Source organism: Crassostrea angulata, chromosome 1 (genome assembly GCF_025612915.1).
Source record: "Crassostrea angulata isolate pt1a10 chromosome 1, ASM2561291v2, whole genome shotgun sequence".
Lineage (NCBI taxonomy): Eukaryota > Metazoa > Mollusca > Bivalvia > Ostreida > Ostreidae > Magallana > Magallana angulata.
Window position 1 is genome coordinate 17,199,666 of NC_069111.1, and position 13,342 is coordinate 17,213,007.

The 13,342-nt window shown below is 35.4% G+C and overlaps 2 long non-coding RNA genes and 1 pseudogene across 2 annotated transcripts; all 3 read right to left on the reverse strand.

The window, feature by feature from the left end:
- Positions 1-479: 479 nt before the first annotated feature.
- Positions 480-1,550, reverse strand: LOC128189651 (uncharacterized). The gene is made up of 3 exons (XR_008244261.1): positions 1,036-1,550; positions 691-940; positions 480-597 (listed from the first exon to the last, which is right to left on the reverse strand). It is a non-coding gene; the product is annotated as an uncharacterized LOC128189651 (long non-coding RNA).
- Positions 1,551-5,366: 3,816 nt separating this feature from the next.
- Positions 5,367-9,921, reverse strand: LOC128189628 (uncharacterized; annotated as a pseudogene).
- A 762-nt stretch (positions 9,922-10,683) lies between these two features.
- LOC128189655 (uncharacterized) lies at positions 10,684-11,590 on the reverse strand. The gene is made up of 3 exons (XR_008244262.1): positions 11,362-11,590; positions 10,974-11,118; positions 10,684-10,873 (listed from the first exon to the last, which is right to left on the reverse strand). It is a non-coding gene; the product is annotated as an uncharacterized LOC128189655 (long non-coding RNA).
- Positions 11,591-13,342: the final 1,752 nt, after the last annotated feature.

A 13,342-nucleotide genomic window follows, 5' to 3' on the forward strand; every position in this document is an offset into this window, starting at 1 on the left:
ATTAATCTGGAGAATAATCATGAGTAATGATCATGTTTAATACTTTTCACAAAATGAATGCTTCATATGTACATGTAATGTGATACCAGAGTGGCTCTGTTAATTGATTTGTAAAACTTCATTTCCAGAGAACCAGAGTGGATAATAGCTAATGATGTTAAACAACCCCCCCCCCCCCCTCCACACACACACACATTTATGGGACCGTGTAAAAAAATTGGATTGAAAATAAAGAAATAAACAGTTGAATTGAAGTTAAAAGGACTTTCTTTTTCTGATATACCAGGTGTCCCAGTAACTGGGATTTCATTGACCTGTGTGCTGCAAAAGAACAAACTGCCTGTAGTCCGCATGCCGATTGCTTTTGTTAAAATGCTGGTCCTCCCCAGCAGATATAGGATATCCTATGATAAAAACAAACTACTTGTCACAATACAATTTAAAATATATATGTAAAATATTTTTTTTTGCTGTATTCCTATTACCATGACAGGCCCACATTTTTCAAGACCAGGCAGTGTAGCAACGAATTATTACTTGCCTGTGCCTACGAGCCAGCAATAAAACCAAAGGATCAAGCACTATGTAGTCAAAATCCTGAATGATAACATATTTGGTAGATTCAAACTGCAGCTGAGTACATACTCAATCATATTTTTTATGGACATGATAATCTGAAAAAAAAATTACCGGTTGTGAACAGATGCAGTTCACAGGAGTTTGTCTACAGCACTCTCCCTTCTCTTCTGAGGACATCTCGCGACATCGACCACAAACGCACCAGTCTGGACAGTCACTGCCTGGCAATGGGTAGTAGTCACCATGACTCCGCTCCTCCTGTATCGTGTGGTGAACAACGTCAAGAATTAGTGATAGGTCTCTCTCACAGACCTGCATCACTAATCTCATGTCCCTCCGCAGACATCTGTTCGACCTGAGACTGGAAATAAAAGTGATCTCATTTGTAAAATTAATCATTGATGAATTACCCCATTTAAATATATACATGTATTATATACCTGTCAGAATATATACCTTTAACTGGGTTAACCTCTCGTCTCTCCGCTGTCGGATAAGGTCATGTCTGGTTGAACTGGATGGCCCTCTAGACCTGTTTCTTCGCATACTCCTTCCACGTGATTGATCCCCCTTGCCCTGCCTCTAGTGCTTCCCCTGCCTCTTCCCTTGCCTGTAATCTCGGGACTTGAAGATCTTTAGGACGCCTCAGCAAGTGGCGATCTTGATCTATGGCTAGAGTAGCCAGATATCTTCCGAAAATGATAAATACGTATATATGTAAAGTCAAAGTGAAAATGTATGCATGAAAAACATAACATGCATGGTGTGTACAGTGTCTTTTTTTATGATTTATGAAAATATCAAAATGTTGTGCTTTTCTAACGCAGTCAAATCATTTGAAACACTCGCAAAAAAATTGTAGTATTGCAGTAAATTATTAGATTCAACGTTATGCAGTACACGCAAGCTCTAAACACGTACAAGTATTTATGTAGTTAAAACGTTATATTAGTAATTCAATAAACATCTTATAATTATGTTAACCATTTAAGAAATAACAAGATGAAAAGGCAAACAAATATATATATATATATATAATGTATTAAAAATCGAAGTTTTTGGTTGCTTCCCCAATTCACGAAAAACCCCTTTGGAGCCCCTTTCCGATATATTTTATTCAAATCATGGAAAAACTCACGTTTGTGACTGTGCTTGACTAAAAACTACACAAGATCAATTTTATAGAAAGAGATGTATCTTTATAATTTATAATATAAAATGCATTAAAAATAGTATGACAAACTGATGAGAAATGTTTTACAACTGTTATGTGCTATTACCTCGTCGTCCATTGCGTTGAAATCCGGGACTCAAGAATAGCGCTCGACATCATCGGAAATGCTAACGATGCATAAGTAATGAGATCGATTGATAGTCTGAACGGCAAGTTTACGGACGAACTGTGATTAGAGTGTGTATTGAACACATTGTGAATTGTCTTTTTCATGTTTTTATACATGCTTATGGGTTTCCTTGCATTTTAACTCTTTAAAAAATAATATCACAACCGTAGACACTATCACTTTAGATACAGTGAACCTATTCTTACGGAATGGTAAATGGGTTTTCTTTTATCTATTTACGAAGGCAAAATGACTGAGTTTTATGATTTAACAGTCTGTAAAATTACAGTTACTAGGATGTAATTCTTAATTGATTTGTTTTTTATAAGATGAGAAGTAAAATATACAACAGCTTAATTTCTGAACATGACATAATTCTCTAAACCATATACTCCAGCTATTTAAAAGTTTTAAATTTTAAAAGGTCCACTTAGTACTGGTGTACATTAAAAACACAACAACAAAGAATGACGATGATATTGTGAATACTCTATTTTATAGTACCGCGGCGCGTGCGCGGCTTTCTTAGAGATGACGCGAGAGATTACGATATTTTGTTTACTGGGTGCAAAATGTTCGGCAACCTATAAGGTCATTATCATTATGGGTGCAAATGACCATTGTTGTGTGGTTCACTGCAGTAACAGGAGATCGACTTTGCCAAAAGGGTACGCTTTTCATCAGATACCGGCAGCACCGATTTCCCGTCGCAATGCGTGGATCAGAGCGACAGGCAGGAAGCTTGGGAAGAAACGAGGAGAATTGACGATTACACAGAATACGAAGGTGTGTGGTTTACATTTCGTGTCGGGAAGAAAAAGTAACGATCCCACTAATGTTGATTATATTCCCACTCAACACTTACCTCTTCAACATAGCACACCTACTTTAAAACGGCGAACAATAAATAGTGAACGTGCTGAAAATTACTCCATGGCACTATCGAAAGCGACTTCTAACAAAAGAAAAACAATACAAAGATCAGGAAACCTTCTATTTCCACTCGACTTAAATGATATCCAACATGAAATTGTAGTATCTGATGATAGTGAAAGTGAAAGTACAGGTAATTCAGACATGCCTCTGTATTCTGGTTCTACACCTGATCATACCTACCATAAATTCTGGGTGACACCAACCAATCTCATTGGAGACAACGCAAGCTCTTGTACCGATAATTCATCGCAAACAGTGTGTGATACCAAAAACACCTCAGTACAAACAGATACTACAAGTGTGTATAGTTCAATTTTTACTGGTGTTCAAGTGGACACTTTTGAGGGACATACCACAAATCTTACCAATATTCAGCTTAAACAGCATCAAAAGCTTATTAGTGAATTAAACTCAAAAGTTAAAGTTCTTGCTAAGGAAACTGCATGTTTGAATCGAAGACTGTTTTGTGTTGAAAACCTTATGACTTGTGACGAAAAAGCTCAGTTTTACACAGGTTTACCAAATATAGCAACTTTTAAAGCCCTATTTTCCTATTTTGAACCAAAAGCATCAGAAATGACATATTGGCAGGGAAATGAAACTACTGTTAGAACTCACAAAAACAAAGGCCCTTCTAGGAAACTGAGTCTTGAAAATGAATTCTTTGCAGTGTTAGTTCGCTTAAAACTGGGGCTTTTGGTTGAAGACATTGCCAACCGCTTTGACATCTCTGTATCACTATTTTCTAAAATATTTAACACATGGATTCGTTTTCTGTGTCTTGAGTTAGAGTTGCTTTTTCCATATCCTTGTAGAGAAAAAGTGCAAAGTTTAATGCCAGATTCTTTTAGCAAATTTCCAAACACTCGAATAATATTGGACTGTACTGAAATTCCTATCCAGAAACCTTCAGCTCTAAAAGCTCAACGAGAAACATGGAGTTCTTATAAACATCGGAACACCTACAAAGCACTGGTTGGAATTACTCCTGATGGCACTGTGTCCTACGTATCATCTTTGTATGGAGGAGCTGCATCAGATAAATTCATTGTTCAAAACTCGGGTGTTCTTAACCTTATTGAAGCTGGTGACAATATCATGGCTGACAGGGGCTTTGACATTGATGTAGAATTAAACAAAAGGGGTGCCAGTTTGAACATTCCACCTTTTCGCAACCAAAATTTTCAGTTGTCAAGCGAACAGGTTGAAACTACCCGCCGTATTGCTGAAGTCAGAATCCACGTCGAGCGTGCAATTCAAAGAATAAAAACTTTTCATATTTTGGACAAAACTATGCCACTTAGTTTGCATATTGTTGCAGACGATATTTTCAAAACTTGTGCACTGTTAACCAACTTTCAAACACCTATAATAAAAATGATTCAATGAAATGTGTAGTTCTTGAGGTGATGTTACCGGTAAGTTAAGATCCTGAGTAGTACATCCTTGACTGCAGTTTGGAGAGAGTCTGAATTTAGTACATGTACATGTATCTACTTTATTGAGAGTGTGCTTTCTTTAAAGGCAAAACAAAATTATGTGTTTCTAGTACCGGGTAACCTGACTGGCTCTTCTTTTTTTTCTGATTAATTAATATTGCAAATGAAACTTTTAGGTTTGTTGTTTACCAATATCAAAATTGTTGAAATGCAGAACAATACATTTTTAGAGTTGCTTGACCTAAAAGAAAAAAACTTTGAATTCATACAACTACAAAATTTAGGTTATAAAAAGTAATTTGTCATGGTTATCTGTTTTGAAAAAGCTAATTTAAAATTTAAAAAAAAAATGGCTATAATATTTGGCATGGCATGATACAGGAAACATGTAATTTTGTGTGACCATACAATAAACAATTTTATCTGGAATTCCTTTTTGATTATGCATATTTGGAATAAAGACCTACAAAATACATGTACTACACATAAATTTGTTTGATGTACCCAGTCAATGTCATCAAAATCATCACATGAAATCAATTTTGGGGGATTTTTTTCTTAACCTTGAATGAGAATCACTGAGAATGAAAGATAATTTGGGGGGTTGGGGATGCTAATATCCATTTTAAAATTTTCAGGCTTAGCTGGAGTACATCAAACAATTTTTTTTTAAAGACGAGACAACCATTGGACTCTATCCATACTTGACCTCAGTTCATAGTATCAGCGGTTAAAAATGCCACATGTATATCATTAATAAGTAAAAGTCAAGTTTAAACCACAGAAATGCTGGTGCCCGTTTGCGATTGTGATAATTGATAACCTATTTGTGGTACATGTATTGGTACATGTACTTATGAGTGCATGTGCTTAAATTAGAACATTGTTTTCCTTTGAAACATCATCCATAATATTTAAAATGCCAATATAGACATTTTATATGTTTTTTCCAAGTCTGCAGAAAAAAATGTTTTTAAAGATGCATGAACTATTTCATAATTTAACTGGACATGATTAAATTGTCCATTTTCTGAAAATACTTCAGTTTTGGCTACAAAATTTTTTCTGTGAAAGAAAAGGTAATGATGGACAAAGAATAAACAAAAAGAATTTGGTTTAATTTAGTAGCAATACTTGCATGTAAACAATGCTAGGAAAGAAAAACACCAAAAATGAAACGATGCCACTTTTTAATGTACATGTAATCACCTTTAAATAAAGATGTATCATTACATAATTATCCATTAAAATTTAGATATGTCAATGGCCGGCAAACCAAACTTTACTGAAGGGTAAACAATTTCTGGCAACATAAAATTATCATAAAACTGAGTAAGTTTACATAAAACTTTCCCCCAGAAATGCTTATCAAATGTAACTTTTTCAATGTGAATGTCATTTTTAGTGCATAAAACAAAGTAGCATTTTGAAATATTCAAGATTCCCATTTGTCCCTGAATCTGGGTATAATAAGAATGCTTTATATTTAAGCAGAGTTCATTATTTTCATTAACTTTTAAACATGTCAACTTCTTTGCCGCAGATGAAATGTCCATGTCCCATGTTGAAGCAGGATTTTTCAGCTCCAGAACAAATTTTTCACCATTTATTAATGCTATACCATCAACTGAAGCTCCTAGAAATGTATAGTGCGAATCAACAGTCAGGCCTTTCTGTTCCACAATCACTTCACATACACCCTCTGCCTCCAACTTTGATTTAAATTTCTCAATCGCATGTTTTTCCTGCCTAAGTCCAAACAGCATTGCATTTGTTGGTTTTATTTTATTGTACAAAAAAATATTTCAAAAGTTTTGATGGTTCAGTTGTACTTCTGCGCACGAACACTTTGTGAAAGTCAGATGCAGTAAGTCTGTATTTTCTAGCATTGTGCCATTCTTGCGAGCTTGACTGACCCCTTGTTCTCATTTCAAGTTCAGCTATTCCATTTGGATCCAAATTTAAAGAGTCCTTAAAGAACATGCATGCACTTTTGATGTCAAAAATACTAGCAGGTAAATCAAAATCTAAAAAATGTTTCGCAGTATACACAATTTCTTGTGTATGTAAAGAAGATGCTGTATCAACGGGAATGTTGGGAACTGGTTTGTTATATTTCATGAATCCACATGTTGGATTTGCACCACCAAGAACTTCTATCAACTGCCGTGCAGATTCCTCATCCTTGACTTGATGTACCTGTTGCCGGGGATCATATTTCAATGAAGCCAAAGTCTCCCTCCCCTTTAGCACTTTCCCTGGCTCCTGTCTATAATATAAAAAACCAAAATTATAAATAATATCACCATGATCACAATGAAATAAATTCTTTGCCTTTATATCTACACAAGTGCACAACCGCAGTCCAAACATTTTAATATTGAAATGTAAATAATGCAGGCTTTGTAAATTTAAACATTAATTTACATTTTGTTTCAAATTTTAAAGTATAGTAAACATCAAAGCTTGCTTACAGTGCAGTTCAAGGGACATTCCAATTTGCTTTGTTATAAGCATGATTCACTACTAGTATCATGAGTATGCTCTAGCAATAATTAGTTATTATCAAGACAAAAATTAATTTGGAATAAAAAAAAAATGAATTCATTTTAATTAAGTGTGTTTGCTATGGCTGTTTTTTTACAGTACTGTATGTTTGAAAGTAATATTCTACTACATTACTTTCACATTTTTCTATAAGTGAATGTAAGCACCACTCTGAGGCGAGTGCTCAATAAATTCCTGTATTTACCTTTCTATGAATTCTGACAATTTCACAGTACATGTATTTATTCATTAAAGTCTACACTATTCAATAGTATTACCCACAGTGACTAATATACATACTTGACTATCCTGATACTGTGAATGGTTTTAGGCTCTGTCTTTCTTTTTGCTGGTTTGTTCCACTGGCACAATTTATCGGTAGAAGACCTGTCTTCTGGTAGATCTTTCAGTCCCTTAGCAATAAAGTCGTCCAATGCAAACAGTAATGCTGCTATGTGACTGCATGCCTCACCCTTTCTACAAAATATATTTTAAAATATTTCAAATATTGGTGAACTTAGTTTAGAGCAATTTTTATATTTGATGAAGGATTGTACTGACATTAAGATATTAAGAGACCATAGGCGACCTAGAGGTGGGGGGGGGGGATCAGAGGCCAGACCTCCCTGCAAAATTCTTTGAATATTTACATTATAAAATTACCAAAAATATGCCTCAGACCCCCCACCCCCCACCCTCTGGCTAACTCAAATAATCGTGAGACCCATATAAAAAATGTTCTTGGTCCGCACATAGGCGACATCACTCCCTATAGATTCTTGCTCCTATGAAGGGTGGAGCCAGGACTGACTAGAGGGGTCTATCTCATAAGCACCATTTTATTTTCTTATATACACATAACACATACACCATCTTATAGCATTCGGATTGGATGTTTCCTTGGAATAGTTATATGATAATATTTGTCTCTCAGTCTGTATGTCAAAGTGGGTTAAGGTTTCAATATTGAATTATAGAATATGGCATATGTATATAATGACTATTGTTAATGTATTTGCTTTGGTCATACACACGATGTTCAACAAATCCTGGATTTATGTATCATATATGCATGCAATGTGTATATTTAATATATTTATTACCTATACCAGGGACGTATATACTAGTATATAGGTCCCTGCCTATACGAGTATTAATGTCAATTTCAATCTTATAAAACGGTTTTTAAAACATTTCATATCGTATGTTTATGTTGAAAACTCATAATTAAATTATCCTTACCCCGCGACACAATCACATGAGCCACCTCGGACATCGCCTTTTAGACTAAGGCAAACGTAGGGTTTGTAGACTCTCTGCGCCATCGAAGCCATCACTTCAGCTCGAACGAGGAAAGAGTTGTCAATCTGTAGTGACGAAATCTTCTGCACATACCCCTCCTCAAAAAACTTGTACGCTTTAAGTGATTTGTAGGCTCTCATGCCCTCTTTGTCAAACGTCTTGTTTCTGTTTTCTGTCAAATAATATTTTAATTTCCCGATATCAAACTCGGGTATGTTAGACAAATTACGCACCCAATCACCCTTTTGGTGTAGGAACCATTCACGCGTAAATCTGTCGGTCTTCTCCATCACTTATATAACGGAAAGATACTCGATAACGTGTGTGGTGTACTGTTACGCCATCTTTGCACCGGTTACCCTTTGCACCCAGTTTGTTTAAGTCACGTCCAATCGCGCGTGACTTCGGGTAAAACGCATCAGTGATGCTGCAATCGCATTCGATATAATGTTTACCCTAAAGTAGAGTATTCATTATTCTCTGAAACACATGTACAAGTTAGAAATCTCATTCCTTGTAAGGAACTGTTTCCGGCAGGTGTGAAAGTGACTGGTTCTAAAGATAAAGCACTTCAATCACTGATATCGCAGGTAAAACATTAAGAAATACAAATTTAATTTAACACAAATCATATATAAAATATTCGAACCTGCAGAATATTCCTCACGAATGAAAGGAGATATACGCCACAGTCTTAACTGTTTTTCTGTTGTGGAACCTACTATTGAAAACAATAAAAAGTTATGTAAGAATGAGTTGTTATAATGCAATGTTCCTATCCTAAAGCTTTGGCGAGTTAATAGATAACACATACCATCACAGATCATGTGAGATTCTTTAAATTACCTAGTTGAAACAACTTTTAAAGAAAATCTACAAATCCATTTCATGACGCATTTTTACACATCATATCCATGGAAATATGTACAAATCGACCTCACCGCAGTGTAATATCAAACATTAAATTGAATGGTAATTTCCTCTACAAATTGTTGCAAACAAAGAATAAATGCTAGTTAATCGTTGCTTGTTGTTTTTTTCTTTCCCCCTTTTTCAGAAAAGTATTATATAAGCAAGACATCTTTTTTATTGCTCTCCCTGGGCATTAACGATAAACAAACCCTTTATAAACAGTTTACCTCAGTGTGCTGAACAACAACAGTGTTTGCAGCCCGTCCGCCTTCTCCAATTCCTTTTTAAAGAGCCTAAAACATATACTTGGATATTGGATATATTTGTCAGACTCACTTTCTTTAAAACAAAAAAAGGGAAACAGTTCACAAGTGTTAAACATATACTCTCCATGTGAACACCTCATCAACAAAACGCCCAATCATGAAACAGATGACCGAGATAAAACCAAAATCTCCCGCCATGACACCCAGGGCACAAAGATACCAGTGTAACCTGCCATTCAAGAGTGAAAAAGAGATTGTTTCTGTATGAACGTCTGATAAAAATTCTCTCTTCTCTTTTATTACCATAAATAAAAGCTGTTACATGTTGCTGATGGGAACAAGGATAATTGTTCCATCCTTGACCTTTTTGTTGGGATGGTCAAGGTGTCCTCAACTCCAACATAGCTACACCCACTCATGTCTAGTGGTCTCCTGTTCCTGTTTGAAGAAGACACTTAGCAAATTATAGAAAAATGTCTTGAATTATTGTACTGTGATGTGTGAAAGGGCAAAGTTTTTAAACCCTCTGAAGTACATGTATAAGATGCAACAATTCTTATCTGCGTGTCATTTATTTATAAGTGTGTTGTTCCATTTTGTACTGGTAATCATATGTAACAATCTTTAAAATGAATCAATACTTACAGCTTGCCTTTCACCAAAATTTTTGAGCAAATGATTTGTTGAGAATAAACACATTCCTGGTTGCTAAAAAAAAACCCAACACACCCAACATTTAATAATTGGGTGCATGTCACATCATCTCACGACGAACATGTCAGAAATTCTGAGGAAATAGTAAGAAGAATCTAGTGAAATTACCAACCTGCTGGCTTCAAAGGTCATACCACCTTGTGATAGCTTATGAAACATAATTTAAATGGGCAAGGATCATTTTTCACCTGTTATGGTTTTTACGGATGACCTGCCATAAGCAAAGCATACAGCGTATGCACTCCTGCCGTCTCTTTCGCCTAGTCCAACCTCCTGCCAATAGCATAAGATAGACTTGGGAACTCCGAAATGAACTACAAGTTCTACATTTGGAATTTGAACTCCCGTCCCAAAGACCACTATTGAAAACAAGCATTTGAATTCACTTTCACTGTTTTCAAAAGACTGTAATATTCTTTGACTGCTCTCCTCATCAATGTTGCGTTGAAACATGTCAATGATCCGAACAGATTTCTCCTGTAGGAGTAGACAGTCCTTAACATGATTGTAGAGGGTGGCAGTTGAAGTCACAGACCTGAATTAAATTTGTAAGGTAATATGTATATATGTATTAATAATGATATTTCAGTCATGTCAAAAGATTTAATAACTCATTAATTAATATACAGTGATGCTTGCCTGCAATATACAATTATTTTCTTCAAACAAATATCATCTCTCGATAAGCCATTGCAATTTTTTTTCATGATCCTGTTTGGATTCCCTAATGTCAAGAAATATATTTCATCGTATGTTGCTGTTGCTGCCAGAACAAGCACATCTACCAACATACTTCGCATGTGTAGCACCTCCTGCAGGTCTAAAATCTCCTCCCCTGAAAAATAAGGACAAGAGCTTGTTAAAAATATGCAGAGTTTTAACAACTTAATTCATTTGAATTTTGTAAAAATCATGATAGTTCCGTCAATATATACCACTCAGGTATACAATGTGCCTCATCACATGCTAGCAAACAAACCCTCTTCTGCATGCTACCACTAAGGAGTATTTCTCTTCACAACTTTAATCTGACTGACTCAGGGGGCATGAACAATACTGAGAACATTCCGATTTTAATACCTATAAATAAAAAATACACATTTACATATATACGCGGATCCAGAAAAATTTTTCGGGGGGGGGGGGGGGGGCTCTGATGGATAATTGAGTTTTCCAGGTGGGTGTGAGACAAATTTTCAGTACTTTCAGCATGTACATGGTCAGCTCATGTACATTGAATAAATAATTAAAATATTTTGAAATTATAATTGATCAATTATTTATTAAAGATTTGGCAAATGAACATAATGAAAAGAAATTTACCTGCAATAGCTTCTATGGACATATCTGGTTCTATCGAAACTGACCGTATATTTATTTCCTTTAGCTGGTCACCTGGTCAGCCATTAGATTTTCAGAGGTGGCACCACAACTGCTAGATGCTGAATATTCTAGTTAAGCTGTAAATTAAAATGTTTTCAGTAGTTTGTGCAGATCAACAAATTATGTGATACAATGTGCCAAAATGTTTCCCAATGAGTAGGATTGATGGATTCATATTTTCTTTAAAAATCAATTGTATAAAGATATAACCCCCCCCCCCCCCCCAAAAAAAAGTTTCATAGTTATAAAGATTACTTGGGGTGTGGGGTGGGAGGGCGAATCCCTTTTAGATGCATTATATTATCAAAAGCAGATAGAGCATCTAAAAGGGCTGTATTTAAAATATAGATTTGCAATTACAAAGTATACTGACTTACCTCATCAAGTAACAGTGGGGTAGAGTAAAGAACATAAATTTACCATAGCGTGTTGCTAACAAAGCAAAAACGTTTCACTTGTTCATTAAGCCATGTATGACTGCTATTTGTTCTATTTTGAGATGAAATCGAAAATTGTACACGTTTTTCAGATACTTGTACATCACTCTCGTCCATAACCCTAGTAATGGTGATGCTGACATTTGGCGCGAAAACGGTCGTCGGACGTACTGCATATAGAAAGATGAATTACTAACAAAGGTTTACGCATTTGAAGACATCGCGAAAAACCAGGATTTTTCGACCTGTTGGAAGTACTCCTTCAAAGTTCCAAGATGTTAAAGTAAGAAAACACGCACAAATCATTCAGTTACAATTACTTATAAAAAGAACATTGGACTCAAACTCCTAAATTCTTTCCATGGGCGAATTTTAACTTTCCTAACTGTTTCAGTCTTTTTGTTGACATCAACAAAATTAATGTATGTATTGTGCCCCACTTCAGAATCACAAAACAGCGTTTTGATGAAGAAAAAAAATGACAAAAACAAACTGTCAATCATCTCAAATATCCATAAAACGAATTACAAATTAAAACAGAGCCACACGGACCTCCAAAAAGATAGAGGTAGGATCAGGTGCCATGGAGGAATGAGCATCCTCTGCTGACCAGTCACACCCTTTATCTTAATAGGGGAAAACGGTAAAGTCCGTAGACAATTGGGTGATGAATTATGGTCTAACAATTAGAATGAAAAACGTCAGTCAGCATGCGACCCAGTAGGAGATACAAAAGTAAAAATGGCATGCTCCATGAATTTTTAGTGGGGGGGGGGGGGGGGTAGGTGTTCCGATATCTATTGTAGATAATTAAATTAACATGTTAATTTAATGTACATTTCTACTGCAGTTGGCATTAAAAAAAGACATGTATATTGTATATATATTTTAGGTTAAAAGTGTTGGATATGCCTGCAGGTGCATAGAGCATAGAGCAATACAAGACAGCCTTTACATTTTTATACAACAATTATGCTGGAGCCAGAAGAGCAGTTCAGCACCTAGTACAGAAATAAATAAGTAAAGGTGTAAAGAATCTTCTGGATGACAAAGAAGGAAGCCTTCTGAAGAAGGGCAACTGAGAAAACATCAAGAATGGACAGCTAATTTGGCTGATGTTCCAAAGTACATTCCCATCTTGTATGCAGCATTGATTGCCACTGTTACCAGTCCATCTAATGAGAAAGATCTTCGAGCAAGGTAAATATTTTGTTATAAACTACACAGATATTAATTATAAACATGTAATTTGAATGTAACATTGTACATGTATTTACTTGCATTAATTATATTAACAGTATATCTGAAATGAGTACATGTAAATGTGTTTCTTGCTGTAGTGGTATGTATCCATTTATTTTATAATATTTATTTCAGAATCCGCAAGAATGCATTGGCTTCAGGAATTGGACTTGCTGTTGCAATCCTTCATTTTTGTTCTTCAGTGAAGGTGAAATTTGTCCAGGGCTTGAATGCTATTGAAT